At 49.1% G+C, this 17,621-nt stretch overlaps 1 protein-coding gene and 1 pseudogene across 4 annotated transcripts in view; one reads left to right on the top strand and one right to left on the bottom strand.

Annotated features, from left to right (window-relative positions):
• Nucleotides 1-1,907: 1,907 nt before the first annotated feature.
• The window catches only part of RUSC2 (RUN and SH3 domain containing 2), a 64,550-nt gene continuing 48,836 nt past the window's right edge, over nucleotides 1,908-17,621 (top strand). For 2 of the 4 annotated variants that reach the window (XR_009760817.1, XM_061612661.1), the window contains exon 1: nucleotides 16,672-16,827. The gene's annotated coding sequence lies outside the window, so the exon portion shown is untranslated. Of the gene's footprint in view, nucleotides 1,982-16,671; nucleotides 16,828-17,621 lie in introns of those variants that run through there. The other 2 variants (XM_061612670.1, XM_061612682.1) reach the window with 2 other exon arrangements.
• LOC133375871 (5S ribosomal RNA) lies at nucleotides 5,297-5,405 on the bottom strand (annotated as a pseudogene).

Genomic DNA, 17,621 nt, shown 5'->3' with positions numbered 1-17,621 from the left:
AAACGGAGCATTCTTTTTACTCACAGAGGGAAAGAGCGTGGGGGCAGGTAAGCGGGCTCTGGTGGCCAGTTGCCCTGTTCTGGTGGCCAACTCTGCATTACAGGCAGAAGCCTCCGGGAAAAGTTGCCACGGCAACACTTGGCACAAGTCCCAGGGTCTCTACAGGCCAGGCGTGTGGATGTGGTCACCATAGCAACGGTGTGGCTTGGCTCCATCCCAGCAATACAGAGGAGGCTGTGCCAACAACAGCCTTGTCCTCTCTGGCCCAAAGGCTGCCTGGGACTCTGTCCATATCCTCTTCCAGAAGCCTAGAGCTGGCTCCGTCCCTCCTCCTCCCTGCCTCCCTCGCTCTCTTCCACTCAAGGACAATCCCCGCAGAAGGGCTGAGGCAAAGGATGACCCCCCTCTCTCTCCGGGCTGGTTCAGTGGGGCTGCAGACATCCCTCCCCCAGAGCTTGGGAAAGTTACTTTTTTGAACTACAACTCCCATCAGCCCCAGCCAGCATGGCCAGGCCACTGGATTGGGCTGATGGGAGTTGTAGTTCAAAAAAGTAACTTTTCCAAGCTCTGCCCCCCCCCCCCAAATGACACTTGCTCCAGGTACCGGTTTTCTCCTTAGCCAAGAGTCATGTGCAGAGTACCATAGCTGTGTCTTATCACAGAGGGAGGGCTCCTTGCCCACAAGCAATGCAGACCCTGTGTGTGTGTGTGTGTAAAATGATTCTTAAGATTTCAAACCTCTCTGGCCCACATGGTTTTGAAGTGGCTTTATCAGAGCCACTTCAACAACCTAGTTATGGGAGATGACTGTTCAGCGCCATGGGAATTCTCCTGTGCTGTTCTGCAGGGTTCCATCTTGCCCCGCATGAGAGTTAACACCTACATGAAGCCACTGGGAGCTGTCATCAGGAGATTTGGAGCAAGGTGCCATCAATACACAGATGACACCCAGTTCTACCTCTCCATTCCATCTGAATCAGGAGGGGTGGCTGAGGTGTTAGACCGGTGCTTGGAGGTGGAGGTGGACTAAATGTGGACCAATAAACTGCAGCTGAATCCTGAAAAGACAGAGGTGTTATGTGTCCAGTGTTCTCATGTCCGGGAGGTGGGGAGACGGCCTGTTCTGGAGAGAGTTGCACTCCCTTGGAAGGAGCAGGTTCCTAGCTTGGGGCACTCCTGGATCCAGCATTGTCACTGGAGGCTCAGGTGGCCTTGGTGGCCAGGAGTGCCTTAGTCCAGCTCTGGCTGGTTTGCCAGCTTCAGCCCCTTTTGGACAGAGATGACTTGGCCACAGTGCTCCATGCTCCGGCAACTTCCAGACTGGATAATTGCAATGCTCTCTACGTTGGACTGCCCTTCAAGACAACTTGGAAGCTTCAGTCGGTCCAAAATGCAGCGTCCAGATTTCTGTCTGGGGCATGGCCGGTGGGGGGGCCAGGTCAAGGGGTCTTGGTGCCTCACGTCGCCCTCCGATGGAACGGCTGCTGAAGGACACCATTGTGAGCAGGGAGACGGCCTTTCTTTCGCCTGGCCTGAATCTCCTGTCCATTCACTTGATCGGGAGCAGTGAGTTTTGGTCTATTCCATGTGCAAGGGAGAACATCTTCTCTGTCTCCACACCATGCATAATTTCATAAGCCTTGACCATGTACCCAAATGCAGTAAATAAAACTTGGGGAGATTTAAGCTAAGGGCAGGCGGCTGTCTGTGCTTCTAAACTGAGCACTGCCGGGAGCCCTCCTAGAGTGGTTGTTTTGATGTTCCCTGCGCCTCATTTGGCACAGGCTGAAGTCATATTTGCGGCAAATTATGCATTGCTGACATTCCAGGGTGGTGCAAGGCTGGCCCAGCCCTTCCTGGTGTGCACTTGGCTGCCTGCCTTAGCCTGTCAGTGACAGTCCGTGTGTGCTGGAGGGAGGGAGGCTGGGGTTGTGATCTGGGACCACATTGCAGTGGGTCAATGCAAGAGGCTGACGTCCGGGTGAGTGACGGGGAGCCTGAGTTCTCTGTTGCTGGTGGGAGGGTGGAGGTGGCTATGAGTGCTGCTCACCATTTTCACCATGCCTACTGCGGGCGCCTTGTGTGTGTACTAATAATGGTAGCAAGGGAGAAGTGTCACCATTTCTTGTTCTTTGGGATGGATGCTGGCTTCTTTTGACAAATGCTATGTTAGGCTGTGTTAACAGAAGTCTAGTTTCCAAATCGCGTGAAGTATTAGTTCCCCTCTATTCGGCACTGGTTAGGCCTCCTCTTGAATACTGTGTCCAGTTCTGGTCTCCGCACTTCAAGAAGGATGCAGACAAACTGGAACAGGTTCAGAGGAGGGCAACAAGAATGTTCAGGGTACTGGAAACCAAGCCCTATGAGGAGAGACTGAAAGAACTGGGGATGTTTTTCCTTAAGAAGAGAAGACTGAGGGGAGATAGGATAGCACTCTTCAAGTACTTGAAAGGTTGCCACACAGAGGAGGGCCGGGATCTCTTCTCGATCATCCCAGAGTGCAGGACACGGAATAATGGGCTCAAGTTGCAGGAAACCAGATTTCAGCTGAACATCAGGAAAACTTCCTAACTGTGAGAGCGGTATGACAATGGAACCAATGACCTAGGGAGGTAGTGGGCTCTCCGACACTGGAGACATTCAAGAGGCAGCTGGACAGCCATCTGTTGGGAATGCTTTGATTTGGATTCCTGCATTGAGCAGGGGGTTGGACTTGATGGCCTTATAGGCCCCTTCCAACTCTACTATTCTATGATTCTATGTATTTTTAAATTAACTCTTGTTAAAAGTGTTATGTTGGAGCAATATTAACATCATCATTTTAATGGGGAGAAATGGGGAGCAGTACCCCACAGAAGTTATCTTTTATTCTGCTCTAACAAAATCATGAGAGAAGGATGTATAGCCTTGCTGAACAGTAACCACTAAAGAAACATCAGGGGAAACGTCCTAACTGTTAGAGCCATACGACAATGGAACCAATGACCTAGAGAGACACTGGAGGCATTCAAGAGGCAGCTGGACAGCCATCTGTCCTTATAGGCCCCTTCCAATTCTACTATTTTGTGATTCTATGACAAGAGCATGATTGGTTAAAACATGTCCCAACAGCACCTTGCTTTGCACAGTAATATTGCAAGTGCCCTTTCCATATCTGTATGTGACAATGGAGGAGATGGATAGCCAAGCGACTCTTCTTCCCACCCCACCCCACCCCACCCCATCCCATCCCATCCAAAATTATAAATGAGGCTAGATGTGTGCTCCACAGCAAGAGGAGGTCTCAGCTTTCAAATAATTAAATGGTTTTTTAATCTTTCAAACGTTAACAAGATAGTAGAGGGTCCGCAGTGTATGTGTTGGGGGGGGCAGTGTAGCCAAATCCCTTCCCACCAGTCAGTTCACTAACCCTCTCACCTCTTGCTAATGATATTCACAGCAACACAAGCCACACAGTAATCTCAGTAGCAATACATATATAGTCAGGAGTGTATTTTTCACAGGAGCTGAATATTGCAATTTGTGTGCTAGGGAAACTTGTTATGCCAATTATGTGTAACTTTAAGAGAAGTGTGGGTGATGAGCGATAAGTAAGAAGCACAAGCACATTTTTTAGCACTGCAACATTCACGAATGATGGATTTATCAGTGGCCATTAATGGAACCTCTATGTTCAGAGGCAGTCTGCCAGAAGCTGGGAGCAGGCACCAAGGGGTGCCTGGGATATATGTGAGTTTTTGGGATCCAGCAAGGAAACGCCATAGTTCAATGACAGAGTTCAATTCTGCTTTGTACGCAGACGGTCCCAGGTTCAACCCTCAGCATCTTGAGGCCAGACTTGGGAAGATTCTGGTCTGAAATTTTGGAGAGCTGCTGGCAGTCAGTGTAGACAATATCAAGCTACATGGACTAATGGTCTGACTCATTTAAGGCAGCTACCTACGCTCCCACATTGTCTAACCAGCCAAAATGTCGTGGACTAAATAGGTCCTTAGCGTGACTCAGCCAAACAAGTTTTTAACGTCAGTCAGAGGAAGTGACTCAGGCAGTGCGCTTTGCCCTAGGAAGGACTTCGTCCTGGGACATGTGAAGTGAATAACGGAGAGAGCGTTTCTGAGCAGGTGCAGAGTGCCATTTCCTCACCCGACCACTGGTGTGCAGCCCTGGCAGGCCTGCATGTGAATGTGGGAAGTGAAGCCAGAGTGAGATGTGGTGAAGGCTGTTCTTCTGGCATTGCTGCTGGGAATCCAGAGGGGTGGGGTGGGGGTGGGGTGGGGGTAGGGACAGAGAGAGAGTCGGAGGGGGTGCCAAGCCGGGGAAGTAAGTCTCTCTTCATGCTGGCTGTCTCCATGACCTACATCCCTAGCTCAGCTGAGTCAGAGTTTTGCAGAAGTGTATCAGCTGGTGCTGGCAGGACAGAGATGGGAAATCTGAACACCACGGAAGTGTGTTTGTCCCTTTTCGCCCCTGCCCCCCGCCCGTGGCAAAGCAGTGACATTGTCAACTAGGCTTTAGACCTCCCGGATTCTGGTTAGAATTTGAGGATTGCTTCTGCAGGGGCTGGTCTGCCTTTTCAGAGACTACATAATCCAGCCTGCAGTGGGGCACACATCGCGGGGAGCATTGTTTTGATTCCTCCAAAGCACCGCATGTTAGGCACCGTAGTTTCCTTGAGTGCCTGCCCTGGAGTGCCCTAGCCAGACTGGCACCAGCCCCAGAGAGAGATGCAGGGTAGGCCCAACCGTTCAGCTGCAGAAAGACAAGGACAATATCAAAAAGGAAAGGGCAAAATGGATGAACTGGGGTGGGGGTGGGGGGCAGGATGTCCGTGGCAGAGAGGGCCAGAGGGAAAACTGGTGGAGACAGAAGTGGTGGTGAAACAGATAGCCTAATGTGAAAAGGCAAGAATTATATCTTCCAGCCATGCAGAAGCCAGAGGTTTCTATGAGCACACACACCCCCTCTCCACCATCCAGGCAAGCGTGATCGCTTCTCATGAACCCTTTCCAGCCAGGCAAAACCCCTCAAGGACAGAGCAGGGCAGGGCTGGTGACAGGTTTGGCCTGGGAAAAGGGATGGGTGGCCTAGGGATAGTCCCGAGGGCATGTTGGAGAAGTCCAGAGGGCCACATTTGGCTCCTCACACCTGTGATTCCCCAGCCCTGAACTAGACCGTCATTGTTATATGTCTTCAGGTCAATTACAACTTATGGTTACCCTATGAATCTTTTTTGATATATTCATAGGGTTTTCATGGTAAGAGGCATTCAGAGGTGGTTTTCCATTGCCTTCCTCTAAGCCTACGGCATCTAGTATTCCCAGGCGGTGTCCCATCCAAGTACTAACCAGGCCTGACCCTGCTTAGCTTCCGAGATTGGATGTGTTCAAGGTAGTATGGCCATAGGCTGAACTGGACCATAACCCCCCAAAATCTTCAGTACTGTTTGATCCTTACCAGAACAGAAAAGGCAAAACATTGTCTGAGCAAATTTGGAAAGGATGCTAATTGGCAGGGACACTGTGGGGTTATGTTAGGTCAGGAAACTTAAAATGTAAGAAAGATAATTACCACTTTGTTGGGTGTCCTTTCCCTTTAAAGTTCCAGTCTCTAAATTTCTGGGTGATTCAGGGCTTCACTTATATTATTCCATTATTTTTGGATGTTTTTAGGATGTTTTTATGGGAAGTGGTGAAGTTCCCAGGGCCCCTTGCAAGGGCCTCTCCCTGCCCAGTTAAGAACATAAGGAGAGCCTGGCCACTGGATCAGGCCAACAGGGGCCCATCTAGTCCAGCATCCTGTTCTCACAGTGGCCAGCCAGATGCCTCATGGGAAGCTTGCAAGCAGGACTTGAGTGCAAGCGCAGCTCTCCCCTCCTACGGTTGCCGGTAACTGGTATTTGGAAGCATTCTGCCTCCAACTGTGGGATCAGAGCATAGCCATCATGGCTAGTAGCTGCTGATAGCCTGATCCTCCATGAATCTGTCTAATCCTCCTTTAAACCCATCCAAGTTGGTGGCCAATGCTTCTTGTGGGAGTGAATTCCATAGTTTAACTATGCGCCATGTGCAAAAGGACTTTATTTTGTCTGTCCCGAATCGTCCAACATTCAGCTTCACTGGATGTCCACAAATTCTAGTGTTAAGAGAGAGAGAGAGAGAAGCTTTTCTGTATCCACTTTCTCCATGCCAAGCATAATTTTATACACTCCTATCACCTCTGACTTGCAGTTTCTCTAAACTAAAGAGCCCCAAATGATGCAAGCCTTCCTCACAAGGGCGTGGCTCCATCCCTTTGACCATATTGGCTGCCCTTTTCTAAACCTTTTCCAGCTCTAGAATATCCTTTTTGCGGTGAGGCGACCAGAACTGTACACAGTATTCCAAATGCGGCCGCACCATAGATTTATACAACAACATTATGATATCAGCAGTTTTATTTTCAATACCTTTCCTAATGATTGCTAGCATGGAATTTGCCTTTTTCACAGCTGCCGCACACTGGGTCGACATTTTCATCGTGCTGTCCACTACGACCCCGAGGTCTCTCTCCTGGTCGGTCACCGCCAGTTCAGACCCCATGAGCGTATATGTGAAATTAAGATTTTTTGCTCCAATATGCATAATTTTACACTTGTTTATATTGAATTGCATTTGCCATTTTCCTGCCCATTCACTCAGTTTGGAGAGGTCTTTTTGGAGCTCTTCGCAATCCCTTTTTGTTTTAACAACCCTGAACAATTTAGTGTCGTCAGCAAACTTGGCCACTTCACTGCTCACTCCTAATTCTAGGTCATTAATGAACAAGTTGAAAAGTACAGGTCCCAATACCAATCCTTGAGGGACTCCAGACAGACAGACAGACATTCTTTATTACGGTCAACGACCTGTCAAAAGAGATTAAATTTTTTTTACAGACAATATGGCAAATTAGCTAAAATAAGGACTGAAACTAAAATAGTATTAAATCTACAGAGAGGAGTTAGAGGCAAATAACGATCGTTTACACTGAGCTGCATAGAAATACTTAGCAACTGAAATCAAATGGGTACTGTCCTTACCAGATAGCAACCGTATCATCAGCTGTTCTGGAGATCTATTAGGGAACTTTGGGATGAGAGGTGTAATATATCGGACCCTTTCCCCAGCATATAACGGGCAGTCAAATAGAACATGGGAAAGGGATTCTACATGTCCTTCCTTACACAGACATAAGCGTTGCGCTAGAGGTATATGTGATGTTCCTGTATTAATGTATATATGGTAAGTGCTGTTTGTATAGAAGATATGTGGTAAGTGGAATGAAAGAGGAGGGGGGAGTAAATGAGCAGTAGAATGCTGGATGATTGGCTGAGTGTTTGGATGGCTGAGAGTATAAATGGAAGGATGACAGTTGAATCTGGGTGGACGTGAGTGGGTTGTTTTGGTGGAGTTTGGAGGTGGGTGTGAGTTGGTGTATGTCAGGAGAGTGTGGAGAAAGAGGGAGGTGGAGTTCAGATTAGTAATAAGTCAAATATCACAGTAATAGATGAAACCATAAGCTTGTAGATCATTATCAAAGTTATCTTGTTATTAATGTTATTTAATAAATACTATTTTGGTTTACCGAAGGCCTGATCCTTGGCTGGGGTTTCACAGACCAGAAGGGAGGGTAAGGTAATAACCAAGGCTGAAGGGAAACAGTAACAAATGGTGGCAGCGGTGAAGAGGAGAAGATAATATTATAAGTATCCAGAGCAACCCCGAGTTATGAGTTATCTGCATTGATACAAGGGGGTTGGGAACAGCATAGGCATGCAGTCACGAATGTAACCGGATAGAGAGACTCTGGCAAGGTCTCTGGGAACATTGGTTGTAGAACGTGACTGGTGGTGCTGCCTAGCAGGGGGATCTATTGAGATCTGTGCTAGAGCGGAGAGAGAAACCATAAAAAAGGACAGTCCGGACTGGTGGAGTTCCTGGTGGTGCCTAGTGAAAGGCAGTAGCCACGAGCAGGTAGGAACCTGACAGGGAGAGCCAGGGAATGGCGTCACAGTATACCCTTAAATCTGCCCTCCAGCAGCGCCGACTCTAGGCAGTTGAATCATGCCTTAGAGAAGGCTAATCGATATTTAGGGTTCGTTAGAGTGTCTAGATAGGGAGCGTGCTTTATAAAATTGGAGCACAATTTGTGCTGAAGGGGAGAGCACGTTTTAGCTGCAGCTTGCATTGTAGATTGTCTGTCGATGTCCTGTAGCCGGGACCTAATAATCTGCCCAGCCTTGCTAGGGTCTTGGGAGAAGAGAAATTCTATAGATAGGCCAAGGTAAGGCAGCTTATCTAAAAAACATTTCATCCAGGTGGAAAGGTACCCGTCGTCCCTTAGGAGCGACAAGTAGCCTGACGGGCATACAAGAATAATTTTGGTCCAAAAGGTGAAGGCGAGGGACCACGCTTGGCAGTCAACCGTGCTTGATCCCACCTCTATTCTTAAAGCAGCATTTGGTACACAGTTCAGGACACCAAAGACTCGGCGTAGAAAAATGGACAACACTGACTCAACAGAGGAATTAAAAGCATGTATCCAAAGTTGGACACCATACAGTAGTTGGGATAATATTTTGGCTCTGAACACCAGGGTAGCTGCCGGAATAAGTTGGCCCCCATTGTTGTAGTAATATCTTATGATGCTCTTCATTGATGACCGGGCCATCGCAACTGCCGCACGTATGTGTGGAATCCAGGAGAGGGAGGAGTGGAATATAATGCCTAAATACTTATAAGATCTAACTTGCTCAATAATGTGACCATTAATTTTCCAATTAGAAATTAAGGGAGATTTTACAAATGCTAAAATTTTGGTTTTTGAGAAATTAATCGTTAGGGAGTTCTCTGAGCAGTAGTTCATAAAGATCTTAGTCAGACGTTTAAGGCCGACTTTTGAGAAGGAGAGCAGAGCCGCATCGTCAGCATAAAGTAGGATTGGGCAGCTGCTTCCTCTAATTTTAGGCGGATGAAGGTCAGGCGAAAGGCATTTAGGGGCCAGATCATTCAAAAAGAGATTAAAAAGGAGAGGGGCCAGAACACAACCTTGTCTGACCCCTCTTGACGTAGTGATTGAATTGGAAAGATCTCCTTTTTGGCCGCAGCGAACACGAAGGGAGGTGTTCAAATGCAGATTATATATCAAAAACAACAGTCTGTTGTCAATGGATGTTTTAGCCAATTTGGCCCACAGAATATCCCTTGGTATAGAGTCAAACGCCGACTTCAGGTCAATAAAAGCAGCGTATAGACCACTCCCTACCTGATTCCGATATTTTTCGGCTAGGTGGTTTAATAGGAGGCAGTGGTCCATGACCGATTTGCCACTCCTGAAGCCTGCTTGTTCCCATCCTAATATGTTTTCCTCCTCAACCCAGTTGGACAGTTTCTTCTTTAAATAGATGGCATAAAGCTTTCCAATCACTGAAAGCAGGCTAATTGGCCTGTAGCTGGAGGGTTCAGTCCTAGGTCCTTTCTATGGCTTCCTTCCAGGATTGTGGAAAGTGACCTTTGTTATTGACCAATGTGACCCTTGAGGGACTCCACTTTCTACAGCCCCCCATTGGGAGAACTGTCCGTTTATTCCTACTCTCTGCTTCCTGCTGCTTAACCAGTTCCTCATCCACAAGAGGACCTCTCCTCTTATTCCATGACTGCTAAGCTTAGGAGTCTTTGGTGAGGTACTTTGTCAAACACTTTTTGTACACTGTGTCAGCCAGATCACCTCTATTTCTGTGCTGGTTGACACTCTCAAAGAACTCTCATAAGTTAGTGAGACAGGACTTTCTTGCAGAAGCCATGCTAGTTGTGTTTCGGCAAGGCTTGCTCTTCTATATGCAGGTGGTCATTTGTTCAGTCCTTGAGGTGCTCTGCTGAGTCTAGATTTCCCTTAAAATAAAATACCTGCTGCTACCACCACCTACTGAGAGAAGAAGGACCCTCTCCCTCCCTCTCCCCCTTTATATTTATTTATTTATTTAAAATCTTTATATCCCACCCTTCTACTCTATAATAGGGCACTCAGGGCGGCTTACAATAAAACTGAACACATACATAATAAAATTGTACACAATAAAGATCACAAATATTTTGCTACCTGAGCAGTATACGCTGCCGGATAGTATACACCGCCCCATGGGTCTTGGGTAAACTTCCCTTAGAATCCACTCAGAGCAGAACACAGACACTTAAAATATAAACGTATATTTAGCTAAGAAATATAACTTCCAGAACAACGGCCTTTATGAATAGCGTTCTTATAGTTCCTTGACCGAACATAAATGACTGTGGGAAAAGGCTCGTGTTTTCTTTACACATGAGCATAAGGGGAAGAAAGTAGGTGGTATATTACTCCAGTCCAGATTCAGAAAATGAACAAAAAATATCCAACTACATGTTGAAAGTGTCAGAAACCACATGGAGATCTTTTTCACATGCAGGGGAACCACTGGCATCTGATGGCTCCATGTCAATGGAGCAATGGAATCCGCTCCTCAGACAGCTCCCTGAAAGTTCAGACTAAAACCTGGAGCGGATTCCACCGTCCTACTGACATGGGGCCACCAGCCGCTGGGTGGAATTTTAATGTAACAAAGAAGTATTGGAGGGAAAATTAAAGGTCAAATTAATACAGTCTTAGGCTATGATGTCCCTCTTTATTCAGCATCTTTTCTCTTAAATTATGTGGAAAAATCAGGAGAACAAGAACATCAAGAAATGGTTTCATATATGTTGGCTGCATCAAGAATAGTTTTTGCAAAAAAAAAAGTGGGAATTTGCCATAATGGCTAAAATAAGTCATTAAATTAGATTTAAAGAACAAAAACAGAGATGGAGGCAGTTTTGTGCTAAGGTGGCTCCATTGTTTTGAATATTGTAAAAGCTTAAAGTTGATACCAGAAAGAAACTATAGGTTTATAAAGGTTTGAAGGATAAGGGTTAGAATATATGTACATTGTCTGTTGTTTAATTTCAGCAAATACCAGTGGTGTTATTGCTGTGTCTCACATTGGACACGTGAAGTTTTTCCTTGTTTATTCATTGCTCTATATTATTTATGAAAATAAACATCTAAAAAAATCTGACCATCCTAAGATGCTACATATACTTTCACCCCCTCTCTCATCACTCAGGCTCTCTGTCCCTCCCCATCTCCTCCCCAGTCCATCTATCCTCCCACAACAGACACTCTTCACTCAAAGTCCCCACCTCAAGGTTCCCTCTTCCAATTCCATTTGCTCTTAAGTCTGGGGCATCTTTCCCCCTCCCAGCCTGCCTCCCAGCCACCAGTCCCCTTCTAGCCTGAAGATGCTGCTGGTTGGCTAATGAAAGGCTTTGACCATCTTTCACCGGAGCCAGAAAGAATGTGCTGATCCGGCTTGCGTGACAGAAACCTGGCTGGATGATGGGGTGTGTGTAAATCTCCCCCAGATGCGTCTGTCAGGATATCTGGTGCACCTTGAGAGGCAGCAGCTGCTGCTGGAGTGACCATGATATCTGAAGATACATCTGAAGAGACATGTCCCTGGTCAGGTGCCCAATCCAGTAGTTGGCAGGTTTTGAGTGTCTATACTTGATGTTGGGAACCTGGGACAGGAAAGGGATCCTGTTAGTGGGCCCCCGGCCCCCACCCCACTGCCAAACAGTTTCCCTACCTGAGCTGATGGGGGTCAGAGGTGGTGTTGAGGACCCCAAGACTTGGGGTCTTGGGAGACTTCAATATCCACACCAAGGCTGCCTTGCCTGGAGTGTCAACCATGAGCCTGCCTCAAATAATATTTGACCCAACATTATTCTGGCAGAACACTTTGGACCTGGTCTTTAGTCCTAGTTTAGGGGGGAATTATCTAAAAATGCCCTACTCTCAACCCCGTTGCTTTTGACTGGTGGGGTGCTTCAGGTGCTGTTTTGTTGTTAGTGACCTGTTTTCGCCTCCGCGGGGGGGGGTCACTGAAATGGCCGCTGTGCTCTTCATCGTTCTTACCTGTTAATGACTCAGTGTTTTGGTGCAGTATTGTACATGCTTTTAGCTGAAAAGGATACCTTTGCTGAACAATAAAAGTAATAGTTTCAGATTCTGGATGAGTATAAATATAAACTCTTAGGAAAATGTTTAAAGAGGGGGTTAAAAGGCGATAAAGATTCTTTGAGGACAGGAAGGAAGAGTTCAGAGCAGGACTTGCTCAGTTTGCTCAAGTATTTAAGTCAACGTAGCTTCATGGAGGGATCAAAAGAATTCAGGCAGCGATTGGAAAGGATCCAAGAGGCAAAGACCTCATCCGACTTAGTCCATGGATGAAATGTGGGTGCCTGCCTTGAGGAGGTGTCTGTGTTAGGGGGAAAGGTAGACATAAGATGCCAGGGAGATAAAGTGTGTGGGAGGGACTTCAAGATTTGGACAGAAAAGAGCAGCATGATAGATTTGGCTTTCAAATTGTGTATGTTCCGACCAAGCATTGGTCCATGTCATGCTTCCTTTCTTCATGGCATCAAAGAGAACTAGATGGAGCCTGGACCTTTGCAGGTGGGCAGAGCAGCTGGCAGAGCCCAGGCCAAGGGCTGAAAGCCGGTGCTTTGAGCCGAGCCGAGCCAGAAGATGAATCTGTGCATATCACTGTGCCTCTCGCTGGCCACAGAGCTCTCTGGGATAGGAACCTGAGGCGGCACTTGTCCAGCCAGGGAAGGCACACAGTGGCTCTGGTTTCAGTGCAAGCCTGTGGAGCAAATCTCTCTGGGCAATTTCCCCTGTAATTGTAACCCCAGCTGTGTCTGTGCGAGCCCATCCTTGGAGCATTTATCTGCACTGACACTGGGCCTTTTCATTAGGCAGCCTGGGCCTTGTGGCTCCTTCCCTCCTTCACGGGGCAAGGGGGAGGAACCCAACAAGAACAGGGAGGTGAGAGGCGGACCCAAAACCTGAGGAGCCAAGCTGGCTGCGGCGCCTTGCATGGCACCAACCACTCTTTTCTAGCCCACGTCTGGCCCAGGCCTGGGATTTGTCAGGGCAAGCTCCGTGGGCTTGATGGCCTTCCCAGGTTTACTCTCCCAGGTTTACTCTCAGCCTACACCTTGCCTGCTCCTTCAAGCCTAACAAACCCGAGTTGATGGCGCTCTGGTGGCAGGAACGGTAGCAAAGATCAGAGCAGGGGGCATGTGGAGGCCCCAGCAAGGCCAGACTGGAGTTTTTCTTCAGGGGCTGATAACCTGTGAGTGATGCATGACGTCTGAAGTGTAATGCCAGGTATGTGCTGCCTTCTGTAATGCCATATAGGATGTTTTGAGAGTGTGCAGGTATTTATCTAAATCAAGCAGAAATTTCAGTCTTGGAGGTTTCCTGGTCAAGTTTTCCTCTTTCCATGCAAATACGGAAACTGCATCTTCTGTCTCTTTCTCTGCTTTTTCTATGCCAAAAGTTGTTATTTGTCAATTTTTCTGATTAGGTGACATCTCCACCACTTCACTTGAAGATTTGACAAATAACACCTAGCTAGAAGAAATTGTGCCTGCTCCTTTTCCTGTTCTAGCCAACATTTGCTTATTTCATATTGTCAGCTAGGTAGATTAAAAAACAAAACAAGGTAACTGTCTCTGCTGGTTCCCAGATTGTAAAGCCCCAGTATGAGTCTTGTAAAATATTATTTTTTAATGCTAGGGGGAGTTATTTCCTCACTGTGATTTACTGAGTAAGAGCTAGCACTCATGGTGACTATATATTATTTCCATTATCAGAGGTGGAATGGCAGTTCCTGTGCAACGTGGCACGGAGAGGGGCTGCTCTTGCGCTCAGGTCCTGCTTGTGGACTTCCCTTTGGGGGCATCTGCCCGGCCACTCACAGGAAACAGGATGCTGGACTACACAGGCTTTTAACCTGAAGCAGCTGCTGCAAGGCTCTTCTTGTGTTCTTACTATTCTGTTGATATTTTATAAGGTTTTGGTGTTTTATCTCTGTGCTTCATTTCTTGGAGATATAAAAATATTTAACAACTCTTTGGATTATAGAATGTGTTACAATTCTATGAGTCAATGGAGAAATGTTAGAACTCAGACAATAGTTATTCTTGTCCCACATTAAAAATAGTTTGCTTGTCATTCATTCAGTCTTTGCTGTTTGGCATCCCCAACTATCATGTCCATTTGCTACTGGGCCAAGTTCAAGGTTCTAGTTTTTGGCGTACAAAGCCCTATACAGCTTGGGACCAGGATACCTGAAAGACCGTCTTACCCCTTATATACCCAGTTGATCACTGCAGTCTGCAGGTGAGGGCGTCCTGCAAGATACCATCTTATCAGGAGGTTCATTCTGTACAATATAGGAAACGGACCTTTAGTGTGGCGGCACCTACCCTGTGGAACTCTTCCCCCTCCCTTTGAATATTAGGCAGGCACCATCTCTGCTGTCTTTTCAGCGCCTTTTGAAGACTTTCCTCTTCCAGCAAGCCTTTTAAGTTGAGACTTATCCCAGTCTGTGTCTGTGTTAGAATTGCTTTTCATATGTCTTTTAATATCTTTAACCCTTTTTAAAAAGATGTTTTAAAAATGTTTTTAACGTTGTATTATTTTAATTGTATTTTAAGGTCTTTTTATGATGTTTTAAAGTCTTTTTAATGTTTCTGTTTGCCGCCCTGGGCTCCTGCTGGAAGGAAGGATAGGGTATAAATAAAATAATAAATAAATAAATTTAAAAAATTTCAGGTAGGTCACTATTATTCCCATTTCACAGATGGAGAATAGAGGCTGAGAAACAGCCTCTGTGGTGGGATGTCTGCCCATTTCAGGACCCATTCCTGGTTCTTGATCCACTGAACCACATGGGCCATCAATGCCCCTGGAATGGTGTGTGTCTGCAGTGTGTGCATGCATGCCCACTGTTCCTCCCCTAAAGGTTCAGCTTGGCTCCTCCTCCCTTTCCCAGAACCTCAAATGTTTTTATCCTGCTGGCACAAGTGATGAGAAGCTTTGACTGCCACTGGGAAACTCCCCCTGATGGTCAGATCCAGCCATTCCCATGTGCTTTGGGGAGGGTCTATAGGGACCCCCCCCCACTGAATGCAGGATTCTGCTGCTTCAGGGTATAAATAGGGCCCACCACACTAGGCTATGTTCCTTCTCCAAATGCAACAGGCACTCATATGTGAGAGAGCATTACAAATAGTCCCTTGGAACCCATGGCAACAAATGGCTGCAGGGTTCACAGGGGAATAACCCCTGGGGCAGCAGAGAGCTGGGGGAGGGGCTTTTCCTCTTGGAGCCAGTGGAGGAGACAAACAGGTGTTCCCTTGCTGGTGCCTTCAAGCCCACCCAAGGGTGCTGCCTTGAGTAGCTAATGAGGGACAGGCTGGTGGGTGAGCCCAGTTGGGACTTGAGTTGCATCAGGTCACCAGAGGGGAACTCCGTGCCCACCTTGTCTGGGTCCTCGAAGCACCCAAGGACAGAGAAGCTGTTTTGTCCACCAAGTGCTGTGATGGGCCTTGCTTTGCCAGGCGTTGCTGCCTTCAGGTGGGGCCTGCCTGGCTGGCCAAGAAGGAGGCACAGGGATAGATGCAAAGGACTACACCTAGGAAAAAGAAACCAAATACACAGTTATAAGATGGGGAATACTTGACTCAGCAATACTACGTGCAAGAAGGATCTTGGGATTGTCGTTGATCAGAAGCTGAAGAGGTTCAGGTTCAGAGGAGGGTAACAAGGATGATCAGGGGACTAGAAACAAAGCCCTATGAGGAGAGACTGAAGAACTGGGCACGTTTAGCCTGGAGAAGAGAAGACTGAGGGGAGATATGATGGCACTCTTCAAGTACATGAAAGGTTGTCACACAGAGGAGGCCTGGGATCTCTTCTCGATCATCCCACAGTGCAGGACATGGAATAATGGGCTCAAGCTGCAGGAAGGCAGATTTCGATGACATCAGGAAAAACCTCCTAACTGTTAGAGCAATACAACAATGGAACCAATGACCTAGAGAGGTAGTGGGCCCTCTGACACTGGAAGCATTCAAGAGGCAGCTGGACAGCTATCTGTTGGGAATGCTTTGATTTGGATTCCTGCATTGAGCAGGGGGTTGGACTGGATGGCCTGGTAGGCACCTTCCAACTCTACTATTCTATGATTCTGTGTCCTCAGAGCAGAGGTGGGGCTGTTGAACTGAGAGCTAACTGGGTGGAGGTTATATTTGTGTTCAGTTTTAACAATGCTGTAAGTTGCTTGGACTATAATTATAATTATATTATATTTATTATATTATATTTATTATATAACACTATGGGTAGGTAGCTTTCCCCGCCCCGGAGAAAAAACGCATCTTCTTGCAGTGGTTGGAACGTGAGGAGAGCCCGGAGGGTGGCTGGATGAGAAGAAAGGGGGGGGTCCTCTGTCTCCTTTGGACTCCGGTTCCGGGCGCTCTCCCCATTTGTGACCCCCCTCCGCCCCTCTATCCAGACGCCAAAGTGGAGGGAGCCCCATCGGCCGCTGTCGGTTCCGTGGCTGGCACTGCGGGTGGCTCTGCGAAGCCCCGTTTCACAGGCTGGCAACGGCGCCCCCCCCCCGGCGAGCCACTGGCCCGGGCTCCTGCGGGTGGCGGCGTCCTTTGATCCCTCGGAGGGCCCCTCCCCCGCCGGCCTGGCTTGCGCCGCGCGAGCTATGGGCACGGCCGCGACGTCACGGCGGCAGCGGGAGGCGGAGGAGCCGGGATTGCGCAGCCCCGCCGCATTGCCAGGGATGCAGCTGTGAGCCGCCGCCGCCGCCGCGGAGGAGGAGGAGGAGGAGGAAGGGCGGCTGCCAGCCCGGGCCCTGCGCTGGAGAGGGCGAAGGTGAGCCCCGGGGAGGGGGGCAGGCCGCCGCCGCCGCCCTTGAAACGCATCGTGCTGCGGCCCGGGACTGGGAGGCCCGCGCCCTCCGCCCCGCCCTGGCTTGGCGCAAGGGGGACCCGAGGCTGCCCGGCCCGCCCTCTCGCTCTCTCCCTCCCGGGATCGGGCTTGCCCTCCAACCCGCCGGCCGGCCGGCCGCTCGTTTGCCCCGCTGAGCCTCCTTGCTCGGCCAGCCCGGCAGGCGCGGCCCGACGGGCTCCGCGCTCTGGCTCTTGCCCGGGCACGGCGGGCCCCCGGCGGCGGCGAAAGGCGGCCGTGCCCGCCCTGTCGGCCCTCCGGCGCCCGCCTGCCTTTGTGCTCCCAGGGCGTGCCTGCCGCCGCAGAGCAAAGGGGGGGGCTTTTTTGGCCAGGGGTGGGGGGTGGAAGGTGTGTGTTGCGGGGCTGCCTCACCTGCGAAGGGAGCGCCGCTGCGAGACAAAGAGAGATGCGCCGGGGGAGGCGCGAGGGAGAGGAGACAGGGCGGGCGGAGGGACCGGCAGGGGGGAGGCGGCGGCGGCGGCCGCGGGCCGACGGGCGGGGGGGATGGGCCTCCCCGGGGCCGGTACCTGCTGAGCTCCCGCCGGCGCGGGCTTTTGACAGCTGCTCCCTCGGCTGAGGCGAGCTGGGGATGATTTGATCTGCGGAGGGCAGAGGGAGGCGGTGGGCTGGCTGGCGGGGCCTCTCGGGACCAGAAGGGCCCAAGGGGTAGGGGGTGGGGTAAGGGGTGGGTGAGAGGCCGCCTGGTGAGGCTGGGACGT

Source organism: Rhineura floridana, chromosome 1 (genome assembly GCF_030035675.1).
Source record: "Rhineura floridana isolate rRhiFlo1 chromosome 1, rRhiFlo1.hap2, whole genome shotgun sequence".
Classification (NCBI taxonomy): Eukaryota; Metazoa; Chordata; class Lepidosauria; order Squamata; family Rhineuridae; genus Rhineura; species Rhineura floridana.
Note: the sequence above shows the minus strand (reverse complement) of the source record. Positions and strands in the feature narration are given on the sequence as shown.